This window comes from Pristiophorus japonicus, unplaced genomic scaffold (genome assembly GCF_044704955.1).
Source record: "Pristiophorus japonicus isolate sPriJap1 unplaced genomic scaffold, sPriJap1.hap1 HAP1_SCAFFOLD_298, whole genome shotgun sequence".
Classification (NCBI taxonomy): domain Eukaryota; kingdom Metazoa; phylum Chordata; class Chondrichthyes; family Pristiophoridae; genus Pristiophorus; species Pristiophorus japonicus.
In genome coordinates this window covers 1,753-22,379 of record NW_027252757.1, presented here as the reverse complement: position 1 = coordinate 22,379, position 20,627 = coordinate 1,753, and the positions used below count along the sequence as shown (strand labels likewise).

The 20,627-nt window shown below is 45.8% G+C and overlaps 1 pseudogene; it reads left to right on the top strand.

Moving 5' to 3' along the window:
- The window catches only part of LOC139248864 (zinc finger protein 135-like), a 40,195-nt pseudogene extending 19,844 nt beyond the window's left edge, over nt 1-20,351 (top strand).
- Nucleotides 20,352-20,627: the final 276 nt, after the last annotated feature.

The window sequence follows — 20,627 nt, the reverse complement described above, 5'->3', positions numbered from 1 at the left end:
TTAGACGGGCGAGATTTATCCAGTCAGTTGGATGTGAGCTGAAACATGTGCACTTGGAGCGGAGAGCCGGGGACACGCTGTGTAACCGGGCACAGACACTCTGTGCAGCCCACACATCACTTGGCCCAAAAGGAATATATTAATTGCAACAATTCATTTGATTTGACTTTAAATAGTTATGTTTATAAATGTAATCATGCTTCTCCAATTTTATTTCTTAACTCAGATTCACAACCTCATTTTATTTCTTCCTCTGAGCCCCTCAACTTCATCTGGCAGCGTAATGTTGGCGATTGCTGATTGATTGCCCTGGGAACCATCAGGAAGGGAGCTCAGAGGCCGGAGGGCCCATGGAGCAGCGTGTTCTGCAACCAATCGCGGTGTTTGAGGGGTGGATCCTGAGTCGGCCTGTCAGGTAAATCTGTGTGAACCCCTGTTAAACAATTCATCTTTTAAAAGTTAAATCGATATTTCTTTTGTCAGCATAACAATTTAATATTTGTCAGTATTTTGTTTTCTTAGATTTCCTATAATGTGTTTCAGACACTTCAGTGCCAAGTGGACCAGGTGTTTAAAGGTCATTCATTTCCCCCATATCGCTGTTAGATAAAGGTATAAAGATTGATTTACCCCTCATTATGCATCTTTAGTAGTTAAACGAAAATCCTTCCTGTTAGTAGTGAGTCACATTCTGCACTGGGGGAGATGGCTGGTGGCTTCAGCCTTTAAAATACTCATCCTCTTGTTCAAATCCCGCCAAGGCCTCACCCCTCCCTATCTCTGTAACCTCCTCCAGCCCACAAACCCTCTTAATAAGGAGAACCAATTTTCAGTGCCAGAAGGGTCGGTAACCAAAAGACAGGGATTTAAGGTGTTTGGCAACATAGCCGGAACCAATATCCTCATGGTAGGGTTTGGTAGTGTGGTTGAGGAGGGTTTAAATTATCTGGCAGGGGGATGGGAATCTGAGAATGGATTCAGAAGGGAGAGAAGCAAAGCTGAAATTGGAAATCAAAAAAGTAGAAAGTGAATTTGGAATACATGGGAAACAAGGGCTATAAAATAGACCACAAGGCAGTTTGGCAGTACTTAATGGTATATTCTTCAATGCATGGAGTCTAGGGAATAAGGCAGATGAGCTGAGAGCACAGATAGACACGGGGGAGTATAATATAACTATTACTGAGACATGGCTGAAAGAAGGACAGGTATGGCAGCTCAACATTCCTGGTTACAGGGTTTTCAGACGGGATAGAGAGGGGGTAAAAAAGGAGGGGAGTGGTCACAGTATTGATTGAAGAAACAATTACAGCTGTGAGGAGGGATGATATGTCAGAAGGATCATCAAATGAGGCCACGTGGGAGAACTGAAGAACAAAACATCACACTGCTGGGGATGTACTATAGACCCCCAAACAGTCAGAGGGAGACAGAAGAGCAAAAATGTAGGCACATTTCTGAAAGGTTCAAAAATAATAGGGCAGTAATAGTCAGGGATTTCAACTGCCCTAATATTAATTGGGATAGAATTAGTGTGAATGGTATAGAGGGTGCAGACTTTCTAAAATGCATTCAGGAGAACTTTTTTAACCAGTGTGTAACAAGTCCAACAAGAGAGGGGGTGGTTCTGGACTTTGTTTTAGGGAACCAAGCTGGGCAGATGGAAGGGGAGAGCGTTTTGGTGGTAGGGACCATAATTCAGTTGGATTTAGGGTAGTTATGGAAAAGGACAAAGATAGACCAGGAATAAAAGTTCTCAATTGTGGGAAAAGCCAATTTTGCTAAGCTGAGATGGGACTTAGCCAAAGTGGACTGGAAACAGCTACTTGATGGTAAATCAGTCTCAGAGCAGTGGGAGCTTTCAAGGAGGAGATAGTGAGGGTTCAGAGCAAGTATGTTCCTTTAAAGAAAAAGGATGGGACTAATAAATCTAGAGCTCCCTGGATGTCAAGGGACATACAGGGTAGGATAAAGAAAAAAGGGAGGCTTATGACAGATACCGAGGGCTCAGTACTGCAGAAACTCAGGAGAAGTTAGAAAGTGCAAGGGTGCAATTAGGAAAGCAAAGAGAGAGCATGAAAAATATTGCCAAGTAAAATCAAGGAAAACCCAAAGATGTTTTATCAATACGTTAAGAGGAAGAGGCTAATTAAGGGAAGAGAAGGGCCTATTAGGTACCATAAAGGTAACCTGTGTGTGGAGACGGAAGATGTGGGTATGGTTCTTAATGAATACTTTGCATCTGCTTTCACAATAGAGAGGAGTGATGCAGACATTGCAATCAGGGAGGAGGAGTGTGAAATATTAGATGAAATAAACAGTGAGAGAGGAGATATTAAGGGGCTTAGCAGCTTTGAAAATGGATAAACCCCCAGGCCCAGATGAAATGTATCCCAGGCTGGAGGATTGCAAATGTTGTACTGTTGTTTAAAAATGGAGAAAGGGATAGACCGAGTAATTACAGGCCAGTCAGTCTAACCTCAGTGGTGGGAAAATTATTGGAGAAAATTCTGAGGGGCAGGATAAATCTTCAGTTAGAAAGATACAGATTAATCAAGGACAGTCAGCATGAATTTGTTCAGGGAAGGTCGGGTCTGACTAACTTCATTGCATTTTTTGAGGAGGTAACAAAGAGGGTCGATGAGGGTCGTGCATTTGATGTAGTGTATATTGATTTTTAGCAAGGCATTTGATGGTCCCACGTGGCAGACTGGTCAGGAAAGTTAAAGCCCATGGGATCCAAGACAAAGTGGCAAGTTGGATCCAAAATTGGCTCAGCGACAGGAAGGAAAGGGTAATGGTCGATGGGTGTTTTTGTGACTGGAAGGCTGTATCCAGTGGGGTTCTGCAGGGCTCAGTACTAGGTCCCTTGCTTTTTGTGGTATATATCAATGATTTAGACTTGAATGCAGGGGGTATGATTAAGAACTTTGCAGATGATACAAAAATCAGCTGTGTGGTTGATAATGAAGAAGAAAACTATGGGCTGCAGGAAGGTATGAATGAACTGATCAGGTGGGCTGAACAGTGGCAAATGGAATTCAATCTGGAGAAGTGTGAGGTAATGCATTTGGGAATGGCGAACAGGCAAGGGAATACACATTAAATGGTAGGACACTGAGAAGTGTAAAGGAACAAAGGGACCTTGGAGGTAGCAGTTCAGGTAGATAAGGTGGTTAAGAAGGCATACGGAATACTTGCCTTTATTAGCCGAGGCATAGAATACAAGAGCAGGGCGGTTATGCTTGAACTGTATAAAACACTGGTTAGGCCACAGCTAGAGTACTGCATGCAGTTCTGGTCACCACATTACAGGAAAGATGTGATTGCACTGGAGAGGGTACAGAAGAGATTTGCGAGAATGTTGCCTGGACTGGAGAATTTTAACTATGAGGGAAGATTGGATAGGCTGGAGTTGTTTGCTTTGGAACAGATGCGGCTGAGGGAAGGCCTAATTGAGGTGTATAAAATTATGGGGGTGCATAGATATAGTGGATAGGAAGGACCTATTTCCCTTAGCAGTGGGTCAACAACCAGGGGCATAGATTTAAAGTGGTAGGAGGTTTAGAGGGGAAATCTCTTCACCCAGAGGGTGGTTGGGGTCTGGAACCTACTGCCTGAAAGGGTGGTAGAGGCAGAAACCCTTGTTGCATTTAAAACAAACTTGGATATGCACTTGAAGTGCCGTGACCTACAAGGCTACGGACCAAGAGCTGAAAAGTGGGATTAGGCTGGATAGCTCTTTGTCAGCCGGCACAGACACGATGGGCTGAATGGCCTCCTTCAATGCTGTAAACTTCTGTGGTTCTATGACCCTGTACTTACAGTGATGAAGTTTGTAAATTATGAGAAATATAGAAGATTAAAGGGTGATCTAATTGAGGTGTTTAAATGATTAAAGCAGTTGATAGAGTGGATGGAGAGAAACGATTTCCTCTGGTGGAGGAGTCCACAACAAGGGGACACAACCTTAAAATCAGAGGCAGGCCGTTCAGGGTGATGTCAGGAAGCACTTCCTCACACAAATGCTGATTGGCTGTTTCTCTTGGTTGGAGAGTCTGGAACTAGGGGTCATAGTCTCAGGATAACGGACGGCCATTTAGGACTGAGATGAGGAGAAATGTCTTCACTCAAAGGGTTGTGAATCTTTAGAATTCTCTGCCCCAAAGAGCTGTGGATGCTCAGTCGTTGAGTATATTCAGGGCTGAGATCGATAGATGTTTGGGCACTAAAGAAATGAAGGGATACGGGGATGGTGCGGGAAAGTGGAGCTGAGGTAGAAGATCAGCCTTGATCTTATTGAATGATGCAGCAGGCTCGAGGGACTGTTTAACCCACTCCTGCTCCTATTTCTTATGCTCTTAAAGCCTAGTGGAAGTCTGGAACTCTGTTCCCCATAAAACAGAGGCTGGGGACCAATTGAAAATTCCAAAACTGAGATTGATAGATTCTTCTTAGGCAAGGGTATTAATGGCGATAGAACCAAGGCAGGTAGACAGAGTTAAAATACTGATCAGCCACAATCTCATTGAATGTTGGGACAGGCTCAAGGGACTGAATGGCCTTTTCCTGTTCCTATGTTTCTACTTACAGCAATGACTTTTGTAAACAACTTTTACAGGGGATTAGAAGGGGAGGATGTGCAGACAGGATTAAACCTGGGTCCCTCCTGTTCCTAGGACTCAGTCACACTGGGCGTTACCTGTACCTACTGAGCCAATGGGAGGAGAGTCCTGTGACCCTGCTGGAAAATGCACATGTGAGGCCTCAGTTGAGGACAGTGGAATAGCCTATTGACACTCACTGTTGAGGTTCACACGTGGAGATTGGGCACATGGGTCACATATTGGAGAGAAACTGGTGATTGTAGAACTGAACCCAACCAGAGTCAGCACCTTCAGGGGAGGAGAGGGAGGGGAACCAGTGAGTGTAGAACTGAACCCAGCCAGAGTCAGCACCTTCAGGGGAGGGGAACCAGTGAGTGTAGAACTGAACCCAGCCAGAGTCAGCACCTTCAGGGGAGAAGAGGAGAGAAGGTTAAAATAGTAGGAATTTGTGCAATGTGCCTTGTGCCTTGCTCTCTCTCCCTGGATCCTGAAACTACAGAACTCACTCTTCCCCATCTGACGTCTACAGCCTCTAAAACTGAAGCTTGGTGGCCCTCAGTCCCGACTCATTGATTTACCTCCCCTTCTCTCCTCCTCTTTCCCCCTTGGTTGTGTTCCACACTCTGGATTTTGGGCCTTCCCTGGGGATTCTCAGTATGAACAGGGGGATGTGTGTTGAGACAGGATGTCCCAGCTCTCCTCCTTTAAAGGGATAAGGAGAGGACCCGCTGGGTTGAATGGCCCTGCTATATGACATCACTGCAGTGCCTAGCAACCAACCTTCCTGAGCCCTGATCATTATGGGCTGGGTTTAGCATTTGATGTGACAGTGTAGAGGGAGCTTTACTCTGTATCTAACCCGTGCAGTACCTGCCCTCGGGGTGTTTGATGGGACAGTATAGAGGGAGCTTTACTCCAAATCTAACCCGTGCTGCACCTGCCCTGGGAGTGTTTAATGGGACAGTGTAGAGGGAGCTTCACTCTGTATCTAACCCGTGCTGTACCAGCCCTGGGAGTGTTTGATGGCACAGTGTAGAGGAAGCTTTACTTTGCATCAAACCCGTGCTGTACCTGCCCTGGGAGTCTTTAAGAACATAAGAAATAGGAGCAGGAGTAGGCCATTTGGTCCCTTGAGCCTGCTTCGCCATTCAATATCGTGGCTGATCTGATCATGGACTCAGCTCCACTTCCCTGCCTGCTCCCCATAACCCTTTATTCCCTTATCGCTCAAAAATCTGTCTATCTCCGCCTTTAATATATTCAATGACCTAGCCGCCACAGCTCTCTGGGGCAGAGAATTCCATGGATTTACAACCCGCTGAGAGAAGAAATTTCTCCTCATCTCAATTTTAAAAGGGTGGCCCCTTATTCTAAGACTATGTCCCCTAGTTTTAGTTTCCCCTATGAATGGAAATATCCTCTCTGCATCCACCTTGTCGAGCCCCCTCATTATCTTATAAGTTTCAATAAGATCACCTCTCATTCTTCTGAACTCCAATGAGTTGAGGCCCAACCTACTCAACCTATCCTCATAAGTCAATCTCCTAATCTCTGGAATCAACCTCGTGAACCTTCTCTGAACAGCCTCCAATGCAAGTATATCCTTCCTTAAATATAGAGACCAACACATATGAAGGTTAAAATCACCCATGATTATTGCCGTTCCTTCTTTACAAGGCTCCATTATTTCTTGATTTATACTCCGTCCAATCGTATAGCTACTGTTCGGGGGCCTATATACTACGTCCACCCTTTATTATTCCTTATCACTACCCAAACTGATTCAACCTCTTGATCCTCTGAGCCAATATCGTTTCTCTCTAACGCACTGATTCCATCCTTTATTAATAGTGCTACCCTGCCTCCTTTTCCTTTCTGTCTGTCCTTCCGAATTGTCAAATACCCCTGAATATTTTGTTCCCAGTCCTGGTCACCATGTCTCTGTAATGGCTATCAGATCTATTTGTGCTGTCAACTCATCTATTTTGTTACGAATGCTACGTGCATTTAGACAAAGAGCTTATCAATTTATTTTTTTACCCTTTTTTCCTGCTTGTTTCCTCTGACTTCAAACTCACTTTCTACATGTTTGATGGGACAGTGTAGAGGGAGCTTTACTCTGTATCTAACCTGTGCTGTACCTGGTCTGGGTGTGTTTGATGATACAGTGTAGAGGGAGCTTTACTCTGTACCTGACCAGAACGTGTTTCAGGCACACACTCGGTGTTCTGAATACCCATAGAATACAGTGTAGACGTGAACCCAGCCAGAGTCAGCACCTTCAGCGGAGGGAGGGGAACCAGTGAGTGTAGAACTGAACTCAGCCAGAGTCAGCACTTCAGGGGAGGAGAGAGAGAGGGGAACCAGTGAGTGTGGAACTGAACCCAGCCGTGAGGAAGGATAGAGAGAGAGAGAGAGAGAGAGAGAGAGAGAGAGAGAGCGATGGATCTGAACCCAGCCAGGGTCAGCACATTCAGGGGAGGAGAGGGAGGGGAACCAGTAAGTGTAGAACTGAACCCAGCCAGAGACAGCACCTTCAGGGGAGGAAAAGAACAGCGAGAAGAAAGAAATTATGGATATGGTGCGATGGGTTTGGGTTTCAGCTCCGGGAGGAGGGAGAGTGTGTGGGATGGGGATTTACAGCTTTGGGGGAACAAGAGAGGAAAGAATGTTTCGTAGAAACTAAAATTGTCTGTTCTGAATTTCTATCCTGCCCTTACAGTAGTGAGTTTTGTAAACTCCTTTTACAGGGTGTTAGAAGGGGAGGATTTACAGACAGGGAATTGGAACCAAACATCACGTCAAGATCTGACAGTCACTCGATGCATCAGGACCTGAATATTATCGGCCTTTGAATGTGGAAGGAGAAATGTTTGTCTGTTCTGTCTGTGGGAATAGATTTCAAACATCAGTGTGATTGGAAAAGCACCGAGACACACACACCCGAGTGAGAGTGTTCCAGTGCACTGCCTGTGGAAAGAGCTTTAACCAGTTACACAGCCTCAAAAAACATCGCACCATTCACAGTGGGGAGAAACCGTACACGTGCTCTGTGTGTGGACGAGGCTTCAACTGATCGTTCAACCTGGAGAGACACAAGGACATCCACACAATGGAGAAACCATGGGAATGTGGGGACTGTGAGAAGGGATTCAGTTACCCATCTGAGCTGGAAATTCATTGACGCAGTCACACTGGGGAGAGGCCATTCACCTGCTCTGATTGTGGGAAGGGATTCATTAATTCATCCCACCTGAAGACACACCAGTGAGTTCACACTGGGGAGAGACCTTTTAAATGTTCGGATTGCGGGAAATGCTTTAAAAGTTCCGGGCCCCTGAGACGCCGTAAACTTGTTCACACGGATAAGGGAGCTTTTAAATGTTCTGACTGTGAGAAGAGCTTTAAAACCAAAACGGAGCTGCTGATACACCAACGAGTTCACACTGGGGAGAGACCGTTCACCTGTTCCTTGTGTGGGAAGGGATTCTCTGTGTCATCCCAGCTCACTATGCACCTCCTTGTTCACACCAATAAGAGGCCTTTTAAATGTTCTGACTGTGAGAAGAGCTTTAAAAGCAGAAATAGTTTGATGATGCACCAACGTATCCACACCGGGGAGAAGCCATTCACCTGCTCCGTGTGTGGGAAGGGATTCAGTGATTCATCCATCCTGCTGACACACCAGTGAGTTCACACCGGGGAGAGGCCGTTCACCTGCTCCGTGTGTGGGAAGGGATTCAGTATTTCATCCACCCTGCTGACACACCAGCGAGTTCACACTGGGGAGAGGCCGTTCACCTGCTCTGAATGCGGGAAGCGATTCACTACATCATCCGACCTGCTGAGACACCAGCGCATTCACAAGTGACTGCAGGGTTTATATTCTGCTGTGAATCACATCGGGACTGAACCGTGTTCATTCTGACAGTCGGGCTGTGTTTCCCCTGTAACTGGGCTGGAGTTTAATTTTCTGGATATCTGACAAATAAATCAGCTTTGGTTCCAACACAGTGTGTGTCCATTCCTTGATTTCTCCAATATAATAGGAGAATAATTGTTGTTCTGTTACCAACTGTTCCTTTTTTGGAACTTTTCTCCTTCATTTAACAAAGACCTGTCCTTATGTAGCACCTCACATGACCTCAGGATGTCCCAAAGTGCTTTACAGCCAATGAAGTACAACAACACCAAAGTACATTTGAAGTGCATTCACTGTTGTAGTATAGGAAATGCAGCAGATGATTTACACACAGCAAGCTGCCATGAACAGCAATGGCCAGATAATCTGTTTGAGTGATATTGGTTGAGAGCTGATGGGGCATCAGTTGAATGACTCATCTGAAAGATGGCTACACTGACAGTGCAGCAATCCTGTGCTGTACCTGCCCTGGGAGTGTTTGATGAGACAGTGTAGAGGGAGCTTTACTCTGTATCTAACCCGTGCTGTACCTGCCCTGGGAGTGTTTGATGGGACCGTGTAGAGGGAGCTTTACTCTGTATCTAACCTGTGCTGTACCTGACTGGAGAGTGTTGGTGCTCAGAATACACTATTCCATGGCAGTGACATCCATCACCTGAATGAGAACAAAATTTAACCCAAAGATAAGAGAAACCCATCAGTTCCTCCCCTGGACACAGATCCGGAGGGACAGTGAGTGTCCCGAACATTGTTGTACATTGTGCTCGATATTTCCTCCCTGGGTCTGAGCCTTTTGGTGATGATTTGAATTTGATGCCCTCAAGTTACTGACTCATCGACTGGTGGAAATAGTTTATCCCCATTTACCTGATCAAACTTTGAACACTTCCCTCAAATCTCCAATTCCCCTTTGTTCTAATGAAAAGAGCCCCAGTTTCTCCAATCTCCCCTGATAACTAAAGCCTCTCTTCCCTGGTACCATCTCAGTGAATCTCTCTGCACCCTCTCCATGGCCTCGACATCCTTCCTGGTGTCAGATCCCCAAAACCTGACACAATATTCGAACTGCAGCCTAACCAATGATTTGTGCAGGTTTACATGCCCTCTGCTCTCTTGTACTCCACACCCCTATTTATAAAACCTCGGATCCCATGTGCTGTTTAACCACTTTATCAACTTATCCTCCTACTTTTAAAGATTTGTGTAACTGATCCCCTTGTAGGTTTTAGAGATATTAACATAACATGACTAAAACACATTGACATAAACTGGCTGATATAATGTGCATCATGGGAAAGAGAAGTTTAGTCTGAGTTAGAAACTCAAGCAATCGATTCACTGCAGACAGGTCACCATGGCAACACTGATCAGACATTCCATTCACTGAACCCACTGTTGGAATCTGTAATCAGATCAGGGGAAAGAACAGGGTTTGTCTGTTAGTAACCACAATGTAAGCTCAAACCAGAGTGAGTTACACAATAGATTAGATTATAACGTGTTTTGGTTAGACCTATAATTGTGAAACTATAATAACAACTAACAGCAGGCAGGGGAGTTCAAAGATAATGAGAAAATTACTGAAGAAAAGTAACTGCTGGGAACCAGGGAAAGTGTCCTCGTAAATCACAGATTAGAGAAATTCCAGCTGTCTTTTCCTCGCTTCCTGCCCAAACCCAGCAGAGAAAACAAAGAAGAGTCCGGTGCCAGAGGTGGATCAGTGCAGGGTATAAAAGTGAGGGGAGACTGATGTAAGGGGGCAGTCGGGACTGGAGACACCGGAGATCAAGCTCAGGGCATCCAGCGGGCTGACCTGGTGTCAGTTACTGTGGACACGCGGGACTTGTATCTTTACTCTGATGTGGTAGAACACAGAGAATCTGCTCAAATTATAGTTCTTAAGATATTAAAGTTGCTGATAATCATTGAATATATTTAAGGTGGAGATACAGAGTTTTGAAAGATCAGGGAGTGAAGGATTATGGGGAGTGGGCAGGGAAGTGGAGTTGAGGCCAGGATCAGATCAGCCATGATCTTATTGAATGGCAGAGTGGACTCAAGGAGCCAGATGGCCTACTCCTGCTCCTATTTCTTATGTTCTTGTGTTCTAACACTAGACTCTCGATCCTTAATAAGACAAGGAATTAGCTAGAATCTTACAACCCTAAATCTCTCTGCTCCTTTACTCCATTGAAAGTTTTACCATTTAATGTACATTTCCTCCCATTTTCCTCCTCCCAAAATCTATCGCAGCACATTTCGCTGCATTAAATTTCATTTCACATCTACCTGCCCCAATTACTAACCTGTGTATTGACAATGAAGGCACTTAAAGTCCTCTTCACAGTTGGCCATGGGCCCTTGTTGGCGTTCCCTGGAGATTTTGATCATGTGCCCCATATACCCAAGCACAGATGACAGAATAGCCTAACTCCCAGGCCTTATCCATAACTCCTAAACCCAATCCTAGTTCCCAGACCTTAACAATAAACGCTAAAACTAGTCCCAAACCTTAACAGAGAATCCAATTTACCAAAAAGAAGAAACCAGAACAGAAAGAATCATACTCTTAATTAAAATAATTTAAAACAACAAAAATAACTAATCTGAACTCCAGACCCTAACTCTCATAAATCTAAAGCTAAAACTTGCAACCTTTAAATCTATACCCCAGCCCCAAAACCTAACCCGAACTCCAAACCCTAACTTTCATAAACCTAAACCTAAAACTTGCAACCTTTAAATCTATACCCCAGCCCCAAAACCTAACCCGAACTCCAGACCCTAACCCTCATAAACCTAAACCTAAAACTTGTAAACACAGACCCCAGCCCCAAAACTAAGCCCTAACCCAGGACCCTAACCCCCCTAAAATCTAACCCCAACATAAAACATAACAGTCCAGACCCAACCCCAAAACCCCAACCCTAACTCTGGATCCTAAACCCCGGAAACCGAAACCTGAACAGCCCACACCACAGCTCGCAAACCCAATCCTAACCGCAGACCCTAGACCCCCCCCACCCAGACTGAACCCTAACCTAAAACATATTAATGCAGACCTTAACCCCAAGACCCAACTCTAAATGCCCCTAAATCAACCCCCGGCCCTTCCGTACTGCTCAAGGAAACAGGAACTAAACAGAAATGTGTGTAAAACAGAGGCCTAAACCGACCTCCCCCCGAGCAGACCAGGAAACAGAAGGGTTTACAACAATCGGGGACAACAGATGACGTAGGGAACCAAACCAAAAATAAAACAAAACACTGGATTGAACGAAGATGATAATAACAAAAACATCACAGAACTAACCCACAAACTGTAACATAACCAAAAAAAGTAAAATACAAAAAACCAAAAAATATTAAAAAAAATAATTTATTAAAATCAAAAATTTACAGGACGTAAGGGGAAAATGGGGTAAAAGGCTTAAAAGAAACAAACTGTCAGTAAATCAAAACATTAGACCCCCACAAAAAACTCCAAACCCGAAACAGGACATTCAACCAGGTGAGTCATCACACAAACACAAACACAACAAAAAGGGGGCAGAGTTCCACATTTATACCTAACAAACAGAGAGGACCACTGAGCACACAGAGACAACACACTAGGAGTATAAACAAGAACCATAACACCAAACAAAGCTCACAATTAACACCTCATCCCAGTCCTTCTCGTTCCGACTGACCTGGTGGAAGGTAGGGAGCTCTAAACCCTCCATAATTTCTCACTGTAAGGTTATCAATCTGATATCCTCTGACCCTTGAACCCCCCCAACCCACTTGCTTTTCCTGGTCTCTGATGAAGCCCCAGTAAGGGTGAAACATTAGGCCTATAGACTACAATCAGCAACCTAGATGATGGATCGTGAAGTGAGTATAAATCCCCTCCCCCCCCCGCCCCCGAAAAACCCCCACCTTACTTTTCTCCTCCCTCCCTTAGAAGACTTCTTCCTCACTCTCTCCACACTTCCAACCCACCGTGCTGGTCTTTTTCTTTAAAAAAAAGCCTATGTCTCATTTCCGTCGTTCTTAACAAAAAATGTTCTCCGTACCAGCTCTAATTGTACTGCTATTTAGAACTAGTAGGATAAGTGTTTGCTGCGGGACTGTGATTTCTCTGCTCCCCCCTCCCCCACCCTACCCAATACTATTGCCATCGAACCACTACGTGCACACACACCTCGAGTGTCACCTCGAGTCTCATTGCCGAGAGCATGCAGAAATCAAGCGCAGGCAGCAGAAGGAGCGTGCGGCAAACCAGTCCCACCCTCCCTTACCCAAAACGACTGTTTGTCCCACATGTGACAGAGACTGTAATTCTCATATTGGAATGTTCATCATAGGCAGTCCCTCGGAATTGAGGAAGACTTGCTTCCACTCTTAAAATGAGTCCTTAGGTGGCTGAACAGTCCAATACGAGAACCACAGTACCTGTCACAGGTGGGAGAGATAGTCGTTGAGGAAAAGGGTGGGTGGGACTGGTTTGCTGCACGCTCTTTCCGCTGCCTGCGCTTGATTTCTGCTTGCTCTCGGCGACGAGACTCGAGGTGCTCAGTGCCCTCCCGGATGCACTTACTCCACTTAGGGCAGTCTTTGGCCAGGGACTCCCAGGTGTCGGTGGGGATGTTGCACTTTATCAGGGAGGCATTGAGGGTGTCCTTGTAATGTTTCCTCTGCCCAACTTTGGCTTGTTTGCCGTGAAGGAGTTCCGAGTAGAGCTCTTGCTTTGGGAGTCTCATGTCGGGCATGTGGACAATGTGGCCTGCCCAGTGGAACTGATCAAATGTGGTGAGTGCTTTGATGTTGGCCTGGTCAAGGACGCTAACGTTGGTGCATCTGTCCTCCCTGGGGATTTGTAGGATTTTGCGGATCCTCGACTATTCAGTCAGCTGAGAATTCACTTTTAGAGTGGAAGCAAATCTTCCTCGATTCCCAGGGACTGCCTATGATGATGACACACACAAGATTTATGAAAGTAAATTTAAAAACAATCAAAGGAAAAAGTGCTTCCTAAATTCTCCCTCCCCCCACTCCCCCCACTTGATCCTCCAACGTGGCAAGGACCCTGATCAACCCGCTAAGACCATAAAAGGACATAACCCCCCCTTCCCCATCCTGCAACTGAATGACTCATTAAAACAATCCTCACCCAAAAACAGACATTGTTAAAATAAATCAAAAAATAACAAAAAACAACTAATAACATGTAAAATCTTAAAAATAAAAATCAGCACATCAAAGTACATAAATCAATCTTCCTGAAAGAAGATAATAGCGACTTAAAATCAACCACCTTCAAAATCCGGAGACCAATCCCTTCCCCGGGAACAAGAAGACCTCCGTTCCAACCCGCCCCCTTGGCCACATGTTAAATCCAGCCCGAGGCTTTTAATCATCTCTAGGCCCAAAAATAACTAAAAACGAATTGACCTGATTACTCGATCCCTAAAAGCCACAAAAATTAAAGAGTCCACAACCCCACACAATCTAACCAAGAACCCCCAAACACAATCTAACCGAGTTCCCCCCCTCCACACAACCTAACCGAGACTCCCCGCAACACAACCTAACCGTGACCCCTCGCCCCCCCCACACTAAACCTAACTGTGACCCCTCCCCCCCACCATACAACCTAACCGTGACCCCTCGCCCCCCCCCACACACAACCAGTGACCCCTCCCCCCCACCACACAACCTAACCGTGACCATGCCACACAAACTAACCGAGAATCCCCACACACACAACCTAACCGAGACCCCCCCACACATACAACCTAACCGAGACCCCCCACACACAACCTAACCGTGACCCCCACACATACAACCTAACCGAGACCCCCCCACACACAACCTAACCGAGACCCCCCCACACAACCTAACCGAGACCCCCACCCCAACACACAACCTAACCGAGACCCCCCACATACGCAACCTAACCGAGACCCCCACACACAACCTAACCGAGACCCCCCCACACACAACCTAACCGTGACCCCCACACATACAACCTAACCGAGACCCCCCCACACACAACCTAACCGAGACCCCCCCACACAACCTAACCGAGACCCCCACCCCAACACACAACCTAACCGTGACCCTCCCCTCCCCCACACACACAACCTAACCGAGACCTCACAGCAAGATACAATTGCACAAAAACAAAATAATTTTTTTTTCAAAAATATTAAATCGGAGATCCCAGCAAAACAAACGGAGGTCATCATCATCATTGGCAGTCCCTCGGAATCGAGGAAGACTTGTTCCACTCTAAAAGTGATTTCTCAGGTGACTGAACAGTCCAGTACGAGAACCAGACTCTCTCACAGGTGGGACAGAGAGTCGTTGAGGGAAAGGGTGGGTGGGACTGGTTTGCCACACGCTCGTTCCACTGCCTGTGCTTGATTTCTGCTTGCACTCGGCGATGAGACTCGAGGTGCTCAGCACCCTCCAGGATGCACTTCCTCCACTTAGGGCATTCGTTGGCCAGGGACTACCAGATGTCAGAGGGAATGTTGCAATTTATCAGGGAAGCTTTGAGGGTGTTCTTGTAACATTTCCTCTGCCCACCTTTGGCTCGTTTGCCATGTTGGAGCTCCGAGTAGAGTGCTTGCTTTGGGAGTCTTGTGTCTGGCATGTGGACAATGTGGCCTGCCCAGCGGAGCTAGTCGAGTGTGGTCAGTGCTTCGATGTTGGGGATGTTAGCCTGGTCGAGGACGCTAACGTTGGTGCATCTGTCCTCCCAGGGGATTTGTCGGATCTTGGGGAGACATCATTGGTGGTATTTCTCCAGCGATTTGAGGTGTCTACTGTACATGGTCCATGTCTCTGAGCCATACAGGAGGGCGGGTATTACTACAGCCCTGTAGACCATGAGTTTGGTGGTAGGTTTGAGGGCCTGGTCTTCAAACACTCTTTTCCTCAGCCACCGCTCGCTCCAACCCCGTTAAATAAACAATGGACTCACTCTCCACAACCAAAAAGCTTTAGCAAACCCACCAAATCCACCCACCCATGTAACCAAAACTTAATCCACAAATTCACAAATGTTTAAATGAATAAAATGGGAAGACACAGACTCAGGGACATGCGGCACCACACTGTGACCAATCAGCATTCTATCCAACAGCAGCAACAAGGCTCCGTTTCCAGCAGACTGATTCCACAGGATCCTTGAACAGCTTAAACAATAACAATAATTCCCCAATTAATATTCCTAACTTAAAACACCGGTAATAATATTATTAATAAATCCAAATAATACAATTGGCTTACTTACAATTAATAAGTTACCTAACTCCACAAATATCAATTGAATACATAGTAAGGAACTAACTTCCCAACGAATAACCAATTTTAACTGACAAACCCAACCCACCCACCCCCCAAAAAAAATAACCCTTCCTAACCCAACACCTCCCAAAGAGGGACTTTATATAAATACAATCCAATCTTCATCAATGTAATCTCTTGGTTAATCTCAATTTACCATCAATTTAATTATTAATAAAACACTTCCATAAAAGTTCCAAAAGGAACATTACCCCACTGTGCCAAACAACAAAAGCCCTAACCCTCGAAATCGAATGGTACACCAGTATCCAGAATAAAATTAGAACACGGCGTCAGTGTCCAGAACGACACACAAAGCCACAGCAACTCTGATACAGCAAATAATGGACAAGAGAAAACCCAAACAACTAAAAAGAGGAAGCTAGAACAGAATGTATATTACCCATATTAACCCCACCCCAGATCAAATCTATATACAGAACGACACACAAAGCACAGTGGTCCAGATACAATAAACAGGGGGCATCAGAGAATTCAATTTACCAAAAAAGAAACTAGAACCTAAAGGATCATAATCTTAATCAAATTAATTCAAAATAATGAAAATAACTAAAGAGGATAAATGAAGGAACAAGGGCAAGAAAGCCTGAGTAGTAAACTCCAGAAAGCGTGAGCCGACCAAAAGTCGCAGTAAGGAATGCAAAATTCCAAAGGGGCGATACCCCACTGCCCGAAACACCAACAAGCTCAAAAAACACTAACAGATTTGTCAAGTACAATTTTCCCTTCATAAATCCGTGTTGATTCTGCCCAATCCTGTTATTATTTCCGAAGTGCACTGTTACCACGTGCTTAATAATCGATTCTAGCATTTTCTCTACCACTGATTTCATGACTACCAGTACCGCACGGCTTAGATACAGAATAAATCTCACTCCATCCTATCCCAAGCACTACCAGAGTTGATACAGAGTAAACCACAGTCTACAATATCCCAGGGCACGTACAGCGTGGGTTAGATACAGAGTAAAGCTCCCTCTACCCTGCCTCAAATACTCCCAGGGCACGTCCAGCACGGGTCAGATACAGAGCAATCCCCACCCACTGACTGCTTAACCAGAAGGCAATGCAGCTCAGCAAAAACAGGAGTGACGGGTGAGCTTGACTTGTTGCGAGTTAGGGTGGGCAGCCGAGTTTTGGATCAACTCTAGTTTATGTAGGGTAGAATGTGGGAGGAGTGCGTTGGAATAGTCATGTCCAAAGCTAACAAAGGCATGGATGAGGGCTTCAGCAGTGGATGAGCTGAGGCAATAGTGTGGACGGGCGATGTTCCAGAGGTGGAAATAAGCAATCTTCGTTATGCTACAGATATATGGTCACAAACTTATTTCAAGGTCAAGTATAACACCAAGGTTGCGAACAGTCTGGTTCAGCATCAGACAGAAGTTGGGGAGAGGGATGGAGTCAGTGGCTAGGGAACGGAGATTGTGACAATGGCAATTACAAATATTGGAATATTTCACAGGCTATCACATGCAAAATGTGCGGATGAGTTCTTTAAATTAAATCGGTTCCAAAACGGCTTAACTGATACAGAAATAACGGATTTCAAATCTTATGCAAGATAGTTCAATAAAGGGGTTGTTCAAAGGATTGCAGCTGAGTGTAAAGTGAGACACTGCAGTCAAGTCTACTGCAACCACAAGTCATGTACTCAAACGGAACAACTTTGAGGTTTGATATGACAGAAGGCGAACTAGGTGAGAAGTGATATAAGTTAGAGTAAGAAAAAGCCCTAAACTGGAACAGTGAGTAACAGAACATCAACTAGTCTCCTCTGATTATGGAGAAATCAAATATTCGACACACTGTGTTTGAAACAAAGCTGATTTATTCAATATTTATGTCGGATATTTATCTCCAGCCCACATATACGGGTTATTGAGATCATCAGAAACAAAGTCTTACTGCCAGAATGAACATGGTTCAGTGACCAATGCAATCTCAGTAAATCATGTTCTATTCAATAACATGGGCTTCCAATGGCGGTATGTTTACCCAGCATTCGCCGCGAGGAGAATGTGCCTCACCCAGACTACAGGAGCTCAGTGCGCAGGCGCTGGCCCTGGCTGGGTTTGGAGCATGCGCGGTGCCTGTAATGGCGGAGGAGACACGTTTCGGACAGGCGCCTCAGAGTTGTGTTTTTCAGCGGGACGGAGCGGAGTAATGGACCAGCGGGGAGCCGGGGCGACTTCATAAATAACCGGTGCCCGCCGCAAACCCGGAATAAGAACCGGAATATCGCCGGTTGTAGTTTCGGGGCTTTCTCCCGGTCACAGGCCCAGGCTAACGGCGGCCATGTTTGTGCAGGAAAGCAGGTTCAGCGCTCCGTCATCTTGGTTTAGTGAGTAGCAAGGCGCATGCGCGGCCATCTTGGTGCAGGAATAATGTGAGTGATGTCAATGTCTGTGGAACAGAACCCAGCCAGAGTCAGCACCTTCAGGGGAGGGGAACCAGTGAGTGTAGAACTGAACCCAGCCAGAGTCAGCACCTTCAGGGGAGGGAAACCAGTGAGTGCAGAACTGAACCTAATCAGAGTCAGCACCTTCAGGAGAGGAGAGATCAAAGAACGAGTGAGTGCAGAACCGAACACAGGGGAGGAGAGGGGAGCCAGTGAGTGTGGAACTGACCCCAACCAGAATCACCATACTCAGGGGAGAGGAACCAGTGAGTGCAGAACTGAATTCAGCCAGAGTCCACTTTTGGAGAAGGAAGTGTACCAGTGAGTGTAGACCTGAACCCAGCCAGTATCTGTACATTCTGGGGAGGAGGGGGATGGGGAACCAGTGAGTGTAGACCTAAATCCAGCCTGAATTGGTGGTGAAAACTGTGTGTGGAGGAGAAACTGTTCAGAAATGTGCGATGGTTTGGATTTCAGCACAGCAGGAGGGACAATGTGTGGGACAGGGATTTACAGCTTTGGAAGAACGAGAGAGGAAAAAATGTTCCTTGGAAACTAGATGTGTCTATTCTGAATTTCTGTCTTGTACTGACAGTGATGAGTTTTGTTATCTCCTTTTACAGCGTATTAGGAGGTGAGATTTTCAGACAGGAAGCACAAACCAAACATCGCATCAAGATGTGATAGGGGCAGTTGATTCATCAGGAACTGAATATCATTGGCCTTTGAAAGTGGAAGGAGAAATGTTTGTCTGTTCTGTCTGTGGGAAAAGATTTCAATTATCATCCTGACTGGAAAGGTACCGAGACACACACACCCGAGTGAGTGTTCCAGTGCACTGACTGTGGAAAGAGCTCTAACCAATTACACAGCCTGAAAAAACATCGCACCATTCAAAGCGCAGAGAAACTGTAAATGTGTTGTGTGAGTGGGCGAGGCTTCAACTGATTGTCCAACCATGGATAGTCACAAGGATACCTGCACCACGGAGAAACCGTGGAAATGTGATGACTGTGGGAAGGTATTCAGATCACCATCTGAGCTGGAAATGCATCGACGCTGTCACACTGGGGAGAGGCCGTTCACCTGCTCTGAGTGTGGGAAGGGATTCACTCAGTCATCCAACCTGCTGACACACCGGCGAGTTCACACTGGGGAGAGGCCTTTCACCTGCTCTGAGTGTGGGAAGGCATTCACTGAGTCATCCAGCCTGCTGACGCACCGGCGAATTCACACTGGGGAGAGGCCATTCACCTGCTCTGAGTGTGGGAAGGGATTCACTGCATCATCCGACCTGCTGAGACATCAGCGAGTTCACACTGTGGAGAGGCCATTCGCCTGCTCAGAGTGTGGGAAAGGATTCACTCAGTCGTCCACCCTGCTGAGACACCAGCGAGTTCACACTGGGGAGAGGCCGTTCACCTGCTCTGAATGTGGGAATGGATTCACTCAATCATCCACACTGCTGACACGCCAGCGAGTTCACACTGGGGAGAGGCCGTTCACCTGCTCAGTGTGTGGGAAGGGATTCACCCAGTCATCCACCCTGCTGAGACACCAGCGACTTCACAAGTGACTACAGGGGTGGGATTCTGCTGTTATTGCTGCTTTTCATCACAGCCCGACTGAACCATGTTCATGTATCATTAAGTTGTTGAGGCCAATTCACTAAACATATTCAAAAAGGAGATAGATGTAGTCCTTACTACTAGGGGGATCAAGGGGTATGGCGAGAAAGCAGGAATGGGATACTGAAGTTGCATGTTCAGCCATTAACTCATTGAATGGCAGTGCAGGCTAGAAGGGCCGAATGGCCTACTCCTCCACCTATTTTCTATGTTTCTATGTTTCATTCTGACATTTGGGGTTTATTTCTGCCGATGTTAATAACCCTATAACTGGGCTGGACTTTAATATTCTGGATATATTGCTGATTGTGTTCTTGGGACTGCAGTGTCCACTTGAGAAATGCTGTGTGTTATCTTTCCCCTTAATTCAGCAACTCTCAACAGAAATTTAGTTTGCAATTAAATTATGAACTTTTACTTTAATTCCAAATTGATCTTTGGTACAAAATCTACAATTGTGTCAAAGTTTCCACTGAATAAAATCTCCAATTAAAAAGAGCTTGCTGACAATGCTTACTGACTTGCACATTACACACAGTGGCCCCTCCATTATCCACCAGAAAGAAGGGGAATGGGAATTGGTGGGGAATCAGTGTCCCTAAATGTTGCCCCTCCCGTCTGGTGTAGCAATCCCCTTGGCACGGGAATAGAGACAAGTCCAGACCAAAACTGTGCGCAGTACTCCAGGTGTGGTCTTACCAACGCCCTGT